This window comes from Rattus norvegicus, chromosome 2 (genome assembly GCF_036323735.1).
Source record: "Rattus norvegicus strain BN/NHsdMcwi chromosome 2, GRCr8, whole genome shotgun sequence".
Taxonomy (NCBI): Eukaryota; Metazoa; Chordata; class Mammalia; order Rodentia; family Muridae; genus Rattus; species Rattus norvegicus.
In genome coordinates, this window is record NC_086020.1 from 45,755,723 (window position 1) to 45,766,175 (window position 10,453).

Here is a 10,453-nt window from a genome sequence, read left to right on the forward strand (position 1 = left end):
TATTTCTGGGTACCATGTGCGTGCCTGGTGCCCTCAGAGGCAGAAGAGGGCATTAGATGCCCTGGAGCTAGAGATGGTTACAGATGGTTATGGCCCACCAGGCGGGTCCTGGGAATCTGAGCCATGGTGCCATCTGCTCAGCCCCAAACATATTTCCTTAAACTAAAAATGATCACAATCCATGGTATTCAGTCACGACAAAACAGACTAAGATAATTTTTTTCAGAATGATAATGTTTTAGTTCTGGCTTTGCATATTTTGATTGTTTATAATTTATTTTTATGGGTCAAGAATTATATAATAAATATGCTTAAAAGGATGTGCCTTGCCATCAAAAATATTATCACAAATCAATGGAAATCTTCTCAGGTGTTTACATGGTTAACAAGAGCCATCTTCAACGGTACAGTCCTAAGTCGAGCCCCACTGTGAAATCTCCTGGACACTTCAACAACCTCCATCCCTAAATTGCAAATACATTGGTCTACTTAAAAGTCACGTACGATGAGATCACCTCTAGATTTTATTATTATACCACTCTCAAAATCAAAGCCAAAATCCCTTCCATAGACCACAAAGCCTAACACTGGTTCTGCCTCATCTTGTCTCCTTGTTCCTTGCTCCACACCACAGTTCCTCAGATTTGTCATGACCCTGTACGCTGTTGGCCCTTCTGTCCTCCGTACTCACCACACAAGCCACTCTGTGCCCAGGTTTATGGATTTCTAAAAAAAAAATTATTTTTAAGTGTGTAAAAGATTTGTGTGTTTGATGTGTGTTTATGTGTGTGTGTGTGGTGTGTACTTGTGTGTTTATGTGTGTATATGTGGTGTACGTGTGTGTATGTGTGCATGTTTGTGTGTGTGTATATATGTGTGTGGTATGTATGTGTATGTATGTGGAGTGTGTGTGTGTATGTGTGTGTATGTGGAGTGTGTGTGTGTATGTGTGTGTATGTGGTGTGTGTGTATGTAGTGTGTGTATGAGTGTGTGTGTTTGTGTGTGGTGTGTGTGTGCTGTGTGTGTGTATGAGTGTGTGTGTTTATGTGTGTGTTTGTGTGTGGTGTGTGTGTATGTGTGTTTATGTATGTGTGCTGTGTGTGTGTATGAGTGTGTGTTTATGTGTGTGTGTTTGTGTGTGGTGTGTGTGTATGTGTGTTTATGTATGTGTGCTGTGTGTGTGTATGAGTGTGTGTTTATGTGTGTGTGTTTGTGTGTGGTGTGTGTGTATGTGTGTTTATGTATGTGTGCTGTGTGTGTGTATGAGTGTGTGTTTATGTGTGTGTGTTTGTGTGTGGTGTGTTGTGTATGTGTGTTTATGTATGTGTGTTTGTGTGTGGTGTGGGTGTATATGTGTGTGTGTGTGTGTGTATAAATGTGTGTGGTATGTATATGTGTGTGTATGTGTGTATGTGGTGTGTGTGTATGTGGTGTGTGTGTATGTGGTGTGTGTATATGTGGTGTGTGTGTATGTGGTGTGTATGTGTATGTGTGTGTGTGTATGTGTGTGTGTGTGTGTGTGTGTGTGTGTGTGAGTGTGTGTTCAGTAATGTGGGTATGAGGTAGGTCCAGAAGAGAGCATCGGAGCCCCTACAGCTTGAGTTACAGGTGGTTGTTAGTCATTCAACATGAATGCTGGAGAGCAAACTCAGCTCGCTTGCACAAGCTGAGCATTCTCTTAACCACCAGGTGATCTCTCCAGCCCCCAGTTATATATTCTCATTTCTCTTGATTAAATAGGTACGACTGAAATCATTACACTGTATATTACTTGTACGTCTGACTTGCTGAGAAATGTCCACACTTTCCCAAACAGTCTTTACCATATTACAGTCCCATCTTCATTGTTCGAAAGGTCGAGACACTTTGACCCCTTGTTAACACTGGGTATTGGCAGCTCTGCTCTGTGCTTAACAAAGCATAAAGACTGATGAGCTCCTGCCGGTGGTGTGCTTAGGAGGTGAGAGACTCCTTTGAACCCATTTCAGAGCGAGCACGCCCGAGTCTATTACCTCCCATTCGCCCTCCAACCTCCACAAAAATAACCTTTAGCCAAGCTGCTGTGAAAGTACAGGGGGATTTAACATGCTTAACCACAGAGGTTGTTTTTCAAAGTGAGCCGGTAAAACTGCAGCTTCAAAGTCTTAGCACTGAGCCTATCTCCAACCACCACTGACTTCTCTGCTGGAATCAAAGTGGTGTGTCAGTGCGGAATGTATGGAAATGCCACAGAGGCCAAAGGCACCCATGGTTCAAAGTCTTGCAGGACTGGAAAGACTTTTTTGAGCTTGGTTGGTTAGCATATTTTCCAGGCCAACTGCTAAGTTAACTCTGCAGAAAACTACCAGAAAATCCTCTTCTCTCTCTAATGCCTTTAAGAAGAAGCCTTCGTTTGTTTGTTTGTTTGTTTGTTTGTTTGTTGTTTGTTCGTTTTGGAGGCAGGGTCTCACTATGCAGCTCCAGCTGTCCTGGAACTCACTATGTAGAGCAGGAAGAACCCCTACCCGTTGATAGACACCAAGAGCCAAGGGTGCTCGGTCTCACAGTATAGTGTCGAGTGTGAGGATTAGCGCATTAGGCCAATTAAAGAACAGACATGCAAACTGCTAGGAGGATTTTACAGCTTGCTTTTGGTTTCATCAGAATTTTCCGTCGAGAATGCTTTTCTAATCAAGTTGGCTCTGGAGCTGGCTTTTGTTAAGGTGACACTAATGACTCACCAGAAGCTATAAATAGAACTCCACTCGAATTTCTGCCCACAGTCACATCGATAGTCCCACAAAGAGAGAAGCTACTAATAGGAGAGAGTAGCCGGACAGCTAATGTGGGCTGGAGACGAGGGAACCACAGCCTTGTGGAGTCTAAGCATGAACCCCGGTCTGTCATGCTGCCCTGTGTTTCTCGGTGTCCTTCATAGCCTCTGAAACAGTTCTGTTGTTCTCAGTAAAGGTCATCATCAATGTGTGCACGCGTATCTAATCCTCTCTGATGATAAATCCAAGAAAAGAACTGCCTTGAGTCCATAATTTATCTCTTCTCTCCCCAGTGCGCAGCACGGGCTGTTATAAAATATGGCGGTACACCGTGGTAGGGCTCAGTCATTACTTGCTGGGTGAACGAACAGATGAATTGATGTCCATGTTAACTATGCTTCCACACAATACTCTGAAGTGCATTGAAGAAATTTTCTAATATGCATTTGTCTGTCCCACGATTCAAAGAAACGTCTCAAAAAATCTGATCATGGCAGCACAAACGTACAGTCCCAGGACTTGGGAGGATGAGATGGAAAAATAGAACAACAAAAGTATCTACCATTTCCTCACCCCCTGAGTCTACTCATCCCTTAATCCTGCAGCAAGAAGAGGATAAAATGTCGCTTGGACGCAGAAAGAAGAAAAGCAAGTGAAGAACCCACTTTCACGCTGCTGAGGACCAGTTTCACCCAGTTATGAAGGAAAGATGGGAGGTGGAAATCAGGCTGAGTAAAGAGAGCTGGTGAGAGAGGTTGAGAGCAGACTGTTCCACCAGGGAAGACAGGCGGAAAAGTCTACCCTGGGTGGATTCTACTAATCAGTCAGGGCCTGGGGGAAAACAGAGAGAAACAAGACCAGAAATGATCTTTCCTGCGTTCCTGTGTTCCTGAAAGTGTGTGTGGCTGGTAAGTATGTGTTATGTGTGGCTGTCACTCCTCCCTAGAGCCAAATGCTTGGCAAAGGCCTCTAGGCTCTAGTCAGCCTGAGAAAGCAGAGGAAGATGGGAGGGTGAAGGGCACATAGTGGGCAGTCATTTCCTCCCATCACTCATGTTCAGATGCCATCTAAGCAGACAGTGGGGATTCACTGTCCTTTCTGTTCTCAGACACTGTAAGAACAACACTTCCTTTGAGGCCACCCCCACCCCCCATCTCTGCCTTAAGCCCAATCCTGTCTGCCTTTCTCTTCATTAAACCTCATAGGTAAACAACGAAGATGAAGGCCGGCGGGTAGAAAAGGCAGCTATCTCAAACTGCAATACTGAAATGAATCTGTGCGCGGAGGTTCCATTCCAGGAAGCAAAGAAAGAAGTGAGAGAGAGAAAAAGTCCCCTGAAGTGCTTGCCCAGGGTCCCCTGAATCTGGTAGCAAGAAGCCAACGCGTGTCTTCTTTGGGTTCTAAGGATAAGCTGTTCTTGAGTGGTGCAGGGCTGGGACTGTTATCTGATCTTTAGAAGGAGCCCGCTGTCGCCACAGTACTGTAGTTTGGAAAATCCAGAGGGACAGAGCCGAAATGTAAGGTCAACTCCCAGCTCTCACCTCCTTTGTTTTATCTCCTTCCTTTCAAGGTAGCTGGAAACACAAACCCCAGAGGATGATCATAGAGGAGGAGGTTTGACAGATGGCTATAAATTGAAGTGAGGGGTCCGTCTTAGATGGTGGTGGCTTACACCTTTAATCCCAGCACTCAGGAGGCAGAGGCAGGTGGATCTCTAAGTTTGAGGTCTACAGAGTGAGTTTCAGGACAACTGGGCCAATACAAAGGAATTCTGTCTCAAAAAAATAAACCCAAATGACAATGACGATGATGACAACGAAGACGACGATGATGATAAAAAAACCGGACTGGTATCAAGTGAGGGACCCGGAGAGTTGGCCCAGTGGGTAGCATTTGCTGAACAAGTGTGAACTTCTGAGTTTGGATACCCACTACCCAGCAGTTAAGAGCATATGCTGTTCCTCCAGAGTCCTTGAGTTTGACTCCAGGCAACAATATCAGGTATTTCTGTAACTCTAGCTCAAGGCCAGAGTCTCTATACATATTTATGCATAATTAAATTTTATAAAAAAATGAATCTTTAAATTTTTTAAAAATAAAAAGTTAACTAGAGGTGCATGCTGAGAGTAAGACCCAGCAACTGTACACCTACACACACACACACACACACACACACACACACACACACACACATACACTGAAAGCTCAAGTAATACAGCAAAGTCAAAAACAGGAAGTGATGCAAGAGAGCAGAGCCTGAAAGGAGACTTGAAGGTCTGAATGGAGGGTGGATATTTATGAGCTCCTGAGAGTATCTGTTCTCTCTCATGCCTCTGCTTCCCTATGCGTCTGCTCCACCTTTAAAGATGCAGAGGGGTCCATAGCTAGGGTCTCGCGTGTCACTGTTCTATGTTCTTCTTACCTCACAGGCATAGAAGGAGGGAAAACCTCCTGCTTCCACAGAGATTTTTAATTTTAGCCCCATCTCTACCCATGATCAGAATATATTGAATGGAAAAAAATCTATTTTCAAAAAAATTAATTAAAAAGAGATAGTCCCAATTTTTTTTGAAGATACAATAGTCTTTGTGTGAAATCTTTGATCATTTAAAACAGGTCTTTTTGATTTTTTTAAAATTACATTAAATATCTCTTTTATGGAAACAAAACAAGACTTTTACTTAGCCAGGATTCAAAATGGGTCAACAGTATATTTCATGATAGACGTTTTAGTGCATCCTAGTTGACTTCCATTGTAAAAAATGTGGCATTATGCAAAGCATGTAGAAAGAGGGTACAGATGTCACATACAACGTGCACTCCTCAGTCCAGGACCCATGGCACCTTCAGAACTCTTGCTGGAGCAGAGATCAGATGCTGGTCCGTCTACACCAGGAGCACTCACCCAGGGCCACAGAAGTTACAGTTCACCTGCCAAACCACCAGAAAATTGGAAGGTTGATAAAGGAAACTTCAGCTTGCTACTGATTTACAAGGTGAAAATTGGACCAGGACTCAACTGGCGAAACAAGTAGAGACATTTTGAAAGGTGAGACCCACCCAGGTACAGCCCCCAAGATCAGAGCTTCCAGATACCAACAGCGCATGCACGCGGTGTGGATTTTATCTTTAGGGTTTCTTGTTTTGTTTTGTTTTTTAAAGTTGAGACAAAATGAATATGGCATACAGCAGCCATTAACTATTTAAGGCATACCACTGAGTGGCATTTAGTACATTGTGTTGCGTAACCTTTATGGCTATCTTTAAGGCATTTTATCACACAAAAGCACATCCTTTACCAATAAGGAAGCACACTAGGGGACACTTTAAACCTACGTATTCCGAGACACCACGCCTAAGAGATTGTGATTCCGTGGACCTGGAAATGTGTCTCCGTGGACCTGGAAATGTGTCTCCAAACTTCTTGGATAGCTCATTCCTAGGTATTTATCCAAGCAAAAGGAAAATGTGTTCATACCCTGAGCTCTGCACAAGTCTTAGTGTAACTTTACTCATCATCATCTAAAACTGGGAATAACTGAATTGTCTTTTAGTTAGATAGTATATGAATAAACTGGTATCTTCACACAATGGGTCTTGGTAATCACGAGGTTCTTCATTCGCATTTTATTAAGGCCTGAGATAATTAGAACCAGTCTTTATACCACTTCCCGGGACATTCTGGAAAATGCGAGACTATAGGGACAAAGAACAGATTCTTTACAAGGTTCCTGAGGCCAGAGGGCAGGGAGCAGGTTTGGAGTGGAAAGGAGAGCACAAGGGACTTTGGGGAATGATGATGGAACTGTTGTACGTTATGTTTGTGATGGTGGCTATACCCATTCATCAAAACTCACAGAAACTGAAGTCCCCCCACCCCCCAAAAAGTAAATCTTCCTGGAGTTTATTGTAAAATCAACTTAAAGTTTTAACCTGTCCACATATTACAGAATGAGCAGCTTGTTTGAGGAACTTAAGGGATGGGTACAGCTACTGTAGCAATTCATATATAGTCAAGAACAATTCATGAGCGACGTTCATGAGCAAGTGTTGAGCAGCCTGGGTGTTCGTCATCCTGTCAACGAAGCCACTGACTGGCTGTTACTTTTCCTCTGGTCCTCTTTAGAGTGGCTATTTTCCAGAGACTAGATACCTGCCAGCTATCCGGCCAGAGTCTGGTACAAGCCTGAGTGTCTGACCAACTTTAGAGCCCGAAGTACATGCCAGCTTTGCTCCGGCGTTTGTCAAACTGAAATCCTCACCAAATGGGATGGCTTTAGAATTTTCTTTATCACTGATTTCTACCTTGCCTCTTTCTCTGGTTTATTTTCAGTGGATAATAAGCCTCAATAGGATGGGGCTTGCTCTGTGAGTTTTGAATTTAGATTTATCTGATTATGCGTAATAAACATCCACCCAGTGCCTCCAAGTTCCCCATCCTTCTAATTTTCATATGTGGGGCCCGTAGGATTGAGTGAATCTCTTGTCTGACACATTGTTGCCTCCCTTTGGAAGTCAGTTCTGTGTCAGCATTTGTGAACATAGGATTGTGCACAAAGGAGGTGATTATGATAATAAATTTATCACGTAAAACCTGTACTTCCGGTTTTCTTTTGTTTGGGGTAAACTATAATTCACATACGTTACTCCTCTCTCTCTCTCTCTCTCTCTCTCTCTCTCTCTCTCTCTCACTCTCTCTCTCTCTCTCTCTCCATCAACCTAAGACTGACGTGGCTAAAATTTCACACCAATATGTCTAAGACTCAGAAACAAGACAAAAGAAGAAAGGTAGCAGTAAGCTAGTGATGTTATGTGGGAAGGCAGAGCTACGTTCAACCCTGGTGCACAGAAAACAAAGGCACCTCTCCCTCTGTGCTGCCGCGGACTGTATCAGAAATGTCTGTGCCTCCAACCTGCATTTGAATGTTGTGGTTGCAACAGTCTCAAATGAGTTATGGCAATGCCAGTCTTCGCTCTTTCATCAATTTGCAAAAGATAGCTACAACTTCTCTGAGACTTCCTGCTCACACAGCTTCTTTTTTTAGAGTTGCTACTGCTGGGAGGAAACGGAGCTACAAGTGTTTCCTTTCCATCTGAAGCTGTGTCTTTAGGGTTTTGGCGGGGGTGGGGGTGTGGGGGTGGCGATGTTGGGGGGGTAGCTGAGGGTTCACGGTTTGTTCCAACCGAGTATTGTATTTTCCCATAAGCCTGTCTTGAGGTCCTTGTGCTATGAATTATTTATACGTTGTATCAAAACCTCCAGGAAACTAGCTGGTTGAGCTCTTCCCATGCCAGATGGCTCCACAGACATCCAAAGATGCTTCTCGCTGCATACCTCTCTTCTATCACCCCAAATCCCAAAAGACATCCAATAAGAAAGTGAATAAAAGCACATCACTTCACAGGTACCAGGCAGAATTTCCTCCCATAGAAATACACACAGGGAAAAAAAAAAGAATCGGATCCTTTTTAAGCTTAGAATGATGACAGTGTCCTCCAGACTTTCCAACCAAGAGCCCACAGGGAGAAAAATACACAAACTTCCCAAGTAGCTGGACTCTACCTCACAAGACATTAAGTTTAATCCTGAGTAGCTATGGTCTAAAGAAAAAGCAAAAACGAACGCTGAATTCCAAGGCACTGTTCTCTGGACAGAGGGGAAGAGTAGGCAACACAGGCCCTGGGGAACTGCTTGGCAGTTAAGAACAGAGCATTTTTATCCTGAAGATTCATCCATTTCCAGACATGAGGCTTCAGAATCAAATAACTATTTATGATGATTTTAGAAGCCTGGGCTTAGGTGTCAGATAGGTCTCATGAGGCCTCAAATCTGATGTCCCTCAAGGCTTCCCTAGTGAATAACTTCATATTCTCTGACCAGAGAGCTGACTGTGTGGTACAGCCTCAGCAGGCTGTAGGAGACAAGACAGTCAAGGGGAATGAGAAACCCTGTTAGAAAATTTTCGATGTCCTCGTTCTTAATGGTTGAGTAGTACTTCACCATGTAAATGTACCATATTTTTCTTATCCATTCTGCAGTTGAGGGACATCTAGGTTGTTTCCAACTTGTAGCTATTACATATGAAGCTTTGTGAACATGGTGTCCATGTGGAATTATGGGACATCTTTTGGGTATAGCTTGGTCTTGAGGTAGAACTGTTCTCAATTTTCTGAGAAACTGCCAAATTGATTTCCAGAGTTAGACAAGCTTGCACTCCCACCAACAATGGAGAAGTGTTCCCCTTGCTCCACATCTTCACCAGCATCCCAACACTATCATTTGAGTTTTTGATCTTAGCCGTTTCGACAGGTGTAGGAAGGAATCTCCGAGTCTTTTTGATTTCCATTTCCATGATGACTGTGGATATTGGACATGCAACATGTGCTTCTTGGCCATTAAAGATTCCTCTTTTAAGAATTTTGTTTAGCCCTGTAGCCATTTTTTAATTGGGTTGTTTGGTTTGTTGCTGTCTAATTTCTTGAGTTCTTTATATATTTTGTATATCTGCCCTCTGTCAGATGTAGGGCTGGTGAAGATCTTTGCCCATTCTATAGGCTGCCATTTTGTCCTTTGATGGTGTTCTTTGTCTTATAGAAGCTTTTCAGTTTTATTTATTAATTGTCTCCTTTATTAATTGTTGATCTTACTGCCTGAGCTGTTGGTGTTCTGTTCAGGAAGTTGTCTCCTGTGCCAGTACATTCAAGGCTACTCCCCCTTTCTATTCTATTAGATTCCATGTATTCAGTTTTATGTTGAGGTCTTTGAGTTTTATGCAGGGTGATAGATATGGATAGAACTAGAAAAGACAAACATAGCATGTACTCACTTATAAGTAGACATTAGCCTAAAAATACAAGATAACCATACCTCAAATCATAGACCCCAAAAAACCTAAATAGCAAGTAGGGCCCAAGGGAGAAATTTTTGAACCTCACTGAGAAGGGGAAATAAAATAGACATCTAGAGTAGATGAATGGAGGGAACTAGGTGGGAGAAAGGTTGAGGGGAACAGGAGAGACGAAGTGTGAGGAAGATGGTGGGAGACGGAACGGGAATCACTGTGTGTATGGGTGCAGGTATATATTGGACAAGCTAGAAATCTGGGACAATGAAAACTCCCATGAATGTATGAGGGTGACCCTAGCTAAGACTCCTAGCAACAGGAGATGTGGAACAAGAGACTGTCACTTCTCGTAATCAGGCAAGACTTCCAATAGAGGGGTGGGGATACCAACCCAGTCACAAAACCTTCCACACACAATTTTTCCTGCCTATAAGAAGTTCAGGGATAAAAAGGGAGCAGAAACAGAGGGATTGTTCAACTAAGGACTGGCTCAACTTGAGCCCCATGCTATGAGAGAGCCTACTCTGACTCTATTAATGATGCCCTGCTGTACTTGCAGACAGAGGAGGCTAGCATAGCAGTTAACTGAGTGGCTCACCCAGCAGCTGGTGAAAACAGATGCAGAGACCCACAGACAAACATTAGGCAGAGCTCAGGGAATCTTGTAGAAGAAGGGGACAAAGGATTGAAAGAGCCAGAAAAGTCTAGAACGCCATAAAAAAAACCTACAAAATCAAGTAATCTGGATACATAGGAACTCACAGAGACTGAACCACCAGCCAGAGAACATACATGGGATGGACCTAGTCCCCCTGCACACATGTAACAGATGTACAGCTTGGTCCTCATGTGGG